The sequence below is a fragment of the Alosa sapidissima genome, chromosome 11, assembly GCF_018492685.1.
Source record: "Alosa sapidissima isolate fAloSap1 chromosome 11, fAloSap1.pri, whole genome shotgun sequence".
Taxonomy (NCBI): Eukaryota; Metazoa; Chordata; class Actinopteri; order Clupeiformes; family Clupeidae; genus Alosa; species Alosa sapidissima.
The window spans coordinates 24,729,175-24,736,212 of NC_055967.1; the positions used below are offsets into that span (position 1 = coordinate 24,729,175).

Genomic DNA, 7,038 nt, shown 5'->3' on the forward strand with positions numbered 1-7,038 from the left:
AATATCCCATTTGACCAGTAAAGGAATTTGTAGAGCACTATTTATTCCCTTTAAGGAGGTGCACAATTCCCATTACGTTCTGGCTTTATGCAAGTATGAATAAACAACAGTACTGTTAGCGGGGGAAATGTCACTGTCAATGCCATTTAAACTACAGAATCTCTAAATTATCAGTGATAGACAAGCCTTTGACATGAAGCCTTGGTAACACTGAAAAGAAAGCAATATAAAGTACCTCAGACATCCCTCAGTGCTTTCTTTAACTAAACAGTTCCATATAGTCTATGAGCCAGCGTAGAAGTCTGTGCCACGAGAGGGCAACACGCCAAACCTGTTTTATTTGGTTTGTCTATGCCTCCACATGACTGACAAAAATGTGATGGACTTTCCAAACTCACAGCTGAAGATTTCTACACCCTCTTCAGTAAACTTCCCATTGAAAGGAATGTGTTTTTATGCATTTAGGTGAAAAAAGTACACTATTACATGATGGTCTGTGCCATGAAGGGGAAACTGACCAACCCTATAAACCATATTATATTTTTTCGGGAAAGGGGTTGTCCTGTGAGGAAATTTGTTCTCTGCATTTTACCCATCTGGGTGTAGTGTGCACACATTCACACACACACACACACACACACTTGGAGCAGAGATCTGGGAGACCACACACACTAGGAGTACACCTACACATCTGGAGCAGTGGACAGCCCTTAATCTGGTGCCCGGGGAGCAGTTAAGGGTTAGGTGCCTTGCTCAAGGGCATCTCATCCGTGGATGTGGGAGGGCTATTTTAATCACTCCCCCCACCCATATTTTCCTACCAGTCAGGATTGAACCGGCCGCCCTTCGGTCACAAGTCCCTAAACAGTAGGCCATGGATGCCCAAAAAGAAAGCCAAAGTCCTTTTAGGCAAGTCCCTCCACTCGGTGGCCATAATGCAACGCTTTTTGGGCGCTCATCGGGCATCCTATTCGGCAGAAACAGCAGGATGTGATCTAACATGACATGAGACATGTTCCATGTTCCATGTTAGTGTGCCCGGTCTTGGCTGCTAGTGAATAGCCCTGACCTAAACCATATATTTTCTGAAAGCATACCCTCAAGATGTAACATGGGCTTGGACATTTCCCACCCTCCTTAGGACTTTGCTGCCCAATAGGTAAATTGGGTGTATGGCTACAAGTATATTAAGTGCTCTACTAAGCTTCAGCTGTGAGTTCAAGATGTCCATCATGCTTTTATGTGTTAGACACATACATGTATAGCTATCAGAAAATAACAATAAAGTTTGATGCCTTCAGTTGGCACCGGTCGGCCCAAAATGGGCCTTTGGCTCATATATGCATGGACACATGTATCAGGTGAAGGTTCCAGCCAACAATGCTTTCTTGAACTGGTCAGTTTTTCTAACAGCAGAAGCTATTAAAGTGCCACTGACTGACCAAAAAGTGAGAGATCCCTGACCCCTCCCCTCATGAGTTCCTCCAGCTGCAGATGGATTAGAGCAGGGGTTCCCAAACTTTTCTACGACAAGGCCCCCCAAATACCACTAGGTTCTGGCCAAGGACCCCCTTGATGTTTTATTAATTAAACCCATCGACAATACTATGGCAAATGTATAAATACATTAAGCTAATCTAATAATTATTTTAGCCACAACCACATCGCGATGGAGCATACAGTGTGTAACATTTTTATTTGGGGCTTTCTGCTATATGAGAGCCATCACTCTACTATTATTCCCAATCATTATTATGGGAAATATGTTCAAATATGCGTCACATTATTATAATGGCATTGTATAACAACCCTCATACTACAGTATATTTTAAATGTTTCAAATGTATTTATTTCTTGCTTTTATTTTCCCCTCCAACTTGCTGATGCCCCCCTGGCACCCCCTCGCGGCCCCCCAGGGGGCCCCGCCCCCACTTTGAAAACCACTGGATTAGAGTGTCACTCCAGAACTGCAGAGCTGCACAGGGCAGCTTAGCACTGTTGAGGGGTCAGACACCCATCGGCTCAGTCTGTTTCCCATGGTCTCAGTGTTGGAGTTCATCCCCTGCTCATCCACACCTGACTAAACTCAGCAGAGAGCTAGGGAGTGCTAAACCTCCTAAAAGAATTCTCTATTAGGGTGTAACCACTTCCTCTGGGTTAAGTACTAAGGTTTCACTGTTACCAAATTGAAATATCCCCCTGATTTGGTTAAATCAGAGGCACACACAGCTTATGTCGACAGTTTAAAAAAACATTCCATAATCATAAACTGCAAATGATATAGCCTAAAACAGGAAAACTGCAGCCGTGCACATTTTCACCAAAGCGACTGAGAAAAATATATACTACATATAATCACACTAAAGAATTCCGCTCATGAACTATAACAGAGAAACATGAGAAATAATGTATAATCATTTTATCATTAACGTTGAAATCATTTGCAATAGGCCTACTGACGAGCTCAAATTCAGGCATCAACGTAATGACTGCTAAAAAAAATAGCTCTCTGGCTTAATTAATTAATCCCAAGATGTAAGACATCTTGCACCTGCGACACTACGCCTCATTAATTAGCCTAATTCACGTTATAGTCCGGCAGCCATGGGGTCAGACCTGGTTTTGTCGGTTAATTTTTTTTTTTTTTGCAGAATCTTGTAGACTAGGGGCATCTCTTCAAGATTTAGGAGGGTGCCCAGTGATATCCCTTGGGCAATTTTGTATATTAACCCTTTCTTGTTCAATGTACTGTATTGAATACAAGGTGAGACACTAGGTGAGTAGGGTAAAAAAAAATAACTAGCAGATATCGCTATGAAACTTCCCCAGTTGATTAGCCTACTTACATTAATATGGAAAAAAATGTATTACAAGTTATCTGAAATGTAATGTTTAAATATGCAAATTAGGCATAATCGAATTAAATATGTGCCGATGTGCATAAACTTAAAAAAAAAATCTGAACATTGGATGATGCCGGGTTCAAAATGACTTTTTCATTGTGTTTACATATATGATGAAAAGTCTTTTACACAGGAAATTTGTATTACAAGTTTTCTGTAATTTAATGTTTAAATATGAAAAAGCCCAATGTGCCAAAATCATGAAAAACTAGGATATACCTGTAATTTTACGATGAGTACTCATATTAAATGCAAATCAACTCAAATAAAATGTAATAAAATACAGTGGTCTGTGTGATAGTTTTTCAGACAGTACTTCATGCATTCAAATTTGGACAATTTAACCCTTTACTAAGTGAATTAATGAATTTCTATATTTCAGATAATGCCAGTCCGGGAGTCATGGGGTCAGACCTGGTTTTGTGGGTTATTTATTTATTCATTTTTGCTTAGACTTGTTGACTTGGGGTGACTCTTTAATATTTAGGAGGGTGCCCACTGATATCCCTTGGGCAATGTCCTATATCAACTCAAATAGAATGTACTAAAATACAGTTTGCAGTGTGATAGTTATTCAGACAATACTTCATCAAATTGGGAAAATGTAACCCTTTTCTATGTCAAATCAGATATCGCCTGTAATAATTCTGAAATGTACACTTTTCCTCTAATATTAGTTCTGATTAGTATTAGTAGTATCTACTGTATTAGTCCAGTTCTGGCTCATCCTACCCTAAAACATGCAGAGAACATTGCAAGGCACACCATTAACCTGGCAACTGCATCTGAGAGCTACAAGGATTTTCACTCTTGCAGCCACATCTCTAGTGCAAGTTTGACATTTTCTGGTAGACTGGTTGGGCTCAGAAACGAATCAATTAATCTTTTTTTCAAATGGCAGTTGAATTTCCAACTGAAGTTATTAAAATGAATATTCTCTTTTTGAATGACGAGTTCTCTGCGCATAGACTACTACTGCAATAAAGAAAAAAAAAAGTATATTTTATACAAATTAGAACAGTAGAATAGACACCCTAGAAATCAGCTAAGGGCAGTGTACTGTAGGCTAACAGTAGTCATTTGCATAGCTGTGCAGTAAGTAAACCCAAAGTCAAAGTCAAACATTTAGAGGCCCTGTAAACCAAAGGTGTATGTGCTTTTGAGTATTTTTTTCACTCCACAGAAAAAAGGGGTCTATAACCACCCAAATCAGTTTGAAAAACATTGGCAAATATGAAATGGCTGGTGTATGTAGTCTTGCATGCTGTGGGAAGTTCCACTGATGGCAACTAAAGGAGTACCGTCACACCGGTGTGACGGGAATGTTGGGAAATTAACATTCTAAAGAATATCTGGATTCATTGAATTCAACATAGAATTCTAGAACCTTCAATTGTTGCGGAACTTAGAATGTTCAAAAACCTACACCTTTAAGGGTTAACAACTAATGCTTTTTTTTTTTCTTTGTCAATGGTGAGACTGGGTGTTGCCCACCAGCCTTATTCTGTGGCTTTGTGTTGTGTAAAAGATTTCAATTACATTTTATAGATAAGTCTGGGATTTCAATCTTAACTGGTTGTCAGACCTGGTGTTCTGCATTAGTATGTATAATAAGTGATTTGATGAATCTCTACCCTGTGACAATCTAGTGGTGGCTAAAAGAGATGTAGGCTACATAGCAAAGATGGGTCAAGTGAAGATGTGATAACTGCAACCCCAAATCTGCAAAACCTGACCAGTTGCCAAACTGGAAACGTGGGTAAGGATGGTGGGTTGTGTGGCTTTAAATTGTTATAACTGAAACAATATTTACTTAATACTTATGTAAGTAATGTGGTTATGTACGTGACCATGCCCTGAACCATGCCAAAAATGTGTTTTCTATGAAATACAAAGATGAGGCACGTGAAGATGATATGGTGGCCATAACTCCAAATCTGTGGAATGCATACATCAGCTGAAGTAACTTAGTGAGTAAATCAGTGCATTGTGTTTGACGGTCCTGTAAACCAAAAATTCTAATATACAATTTCACTAAATCAAGGCTATGCAAGGCATTTTGTGTCAACTGACTCTGAGACTGACTGTCCGGAATCAGTGTGGCATCTACTTTGGTGCGGTCGTGCTCTTTCACCATACAAGTTTTGATGGACATGTTGAGATTAAAGTCGACATGATATTTCAACTTTATTCTCAATTTTGAGTTTAATGTCATTGGCATTTTTTTTTCTTCATGTGTGGACCTAATTGTACAATCAGTGCAAAGGTGTTTCCACCATGGTTTCAAGCATTCCCTAAACTAGCCAATTACAGCATGTCGCTTTCAATGCTTTTTCTCTGTAGCCGTCTACAGTGTTGCACCCTCTAGTCAGCCCAGACTTGGTGCCACTAGGAACTGCTCGGCGATCTCCTGAGCTGGGTGACGTGACCAAGGTGCATTAGGGGCAGCCTGGAGCCTAAGGTCATCTGCATCCCTTGGAGGGAGATGGGGGAAGGCTTGAGCACTGGTATCTTTGACTGCTCTTTATTGGTCCAGACTTTCTTGACGGCGGCCCCCAGAACCATGACCTGAAAGACAAACAGGGTGGCCAACCACACCTCCCTGATGACTGCGGAGTGGGCTTGCACCTTTTGCAGCTATTTAGACAGTAATCCCCAATCTCTCATGTTGTGTAATTTCCTACATTTCTCTTTATGAAGAAAAACAAACATAGCTATGAAATAAAATATATCTTTCAATTTCTTATGTGGTATTCAACATTTCTCTTGTTATGGGGAAGTGATCTAACCTGACTCTCGCCAGATGAATTTTGTTCCGCTTAGCTCCGCCTAGCTTCACTCACATCCATCTGGGACCGGTTCCGTTGAGAGTGATTTCTGCTCCAGATTTTATGGTAGAGCCAATCAGGACGCAGGGCTGGAGTTTCATAGATGTGACATAGCATAGAAGCGACTGTGAGACTGTTATCAGCGCCACGGGTTGGCTTCGATGTGAGTGGTTGAAGTAGCACGTCAATAGATGACGGACAACTGGCTTATCCAATCATACGCAAGCATTTTTTGATTAGGCCCAGCCTTCTGAAGCAACACTTCAATGGATTCATCCCAGATGGATGAGTGGAGCTAGGCGGAACGAAATTCATCTGGCGAGAGTCAGGTTAGAAGTGATCATCATTGGAGTATGATCATACTTTCTAATGAAGAGTTACAACGCTCAAAAATCCTCCATAGAAATGCATGGGGTTAGTTTCTAACGCCAATATGGCAGTTGTCTACACATATCCCACCCCTTCCGTGGCAAAGTCGACGTGAATACATTGTTCCAATCATGTGGTGGGTTGTGAATACACCATGCCAATCATGTGTTGTGATCTTGCCCCTGGAGCAAGGTTGGTTTTGTGAAGCCTTGTGCACGCATAAGTGCCCGATAAGTGTCCAAAAAGCGCTGCAATATGGCCGCTGAGTGGAGGGACTTGCCTAAAAGGACTTTGGTATGATGGGGTGGAAGTACAGCTCCACTTCCTCTTAGCGCTGTTACTGAAAACATCCAGTAGAGGGAGCTTACGCCTCTCCATGCATTTCAGCACAGAGTAATCCACCATGTAGACATGGCATAGAACACCATTACGATAGAAGCAACCACACAACATATGGTTTCAGAAAAGTAACCCATCTGTGTGTTGAACAGGACAATTGCTTTCCTGTTTTTCACTTCATGTGGCAGACGGACTTTACAGGTGTCGTCTAAAATATCAGTGGACTCTTGACCCCACAAATGGCGATAAGGCACCAGGCACCATCGTGATGACACACACATCCACAACCACACTCGTGCCTCACTTCACACACACTTCCTGGTAAACAGAGAACAGTCTGATGCGTCAGTCAGCGCCTGGCTATTTCTAGTGCGTCTTCTGTTTGTGGAGCTCTAAGTCCCAATCCCAGATTAATGTTTGAGTTAAGAATAGCAGTCTGAGAGAGTGGACTGGCCGAGGCCATGACTAAGAAGTCACGCTGGGGAAGGGAAAAACTATGACCCCTACGTGATCAGAAGGCAGTGTCCATTGGATGACACACACCTGCAGGACTAACACACCAGGCATCTGAGACATAGAGCTCTTCAACAGTAGTGTTC

The 7,038-nt window shown here is 41.4% G+C and overlaps 1 long non-coding RNA gene across 1 annotated transcript; it reads left to right on the forward strand.

Annotated features, from left to right (window-relative positions):
• Positions 1-4,388: 4,388 nt before the first annotated feature.
• LOC121724497 lies at positions 4,389-5,555 on the forward strand. Its single transcript, XR_006035215.1, has 3 exons — positions 4,389-4,662; positions 4,800-4,873; positions 5,247-5,555. It is a non-coding gene; the product is annotated as an uncharacterized LOC121724497 (long non-coding RNA).
• The last annotated feature ends 1,483 nt before the right edge of the window (positions 5,556-7,038 follow it).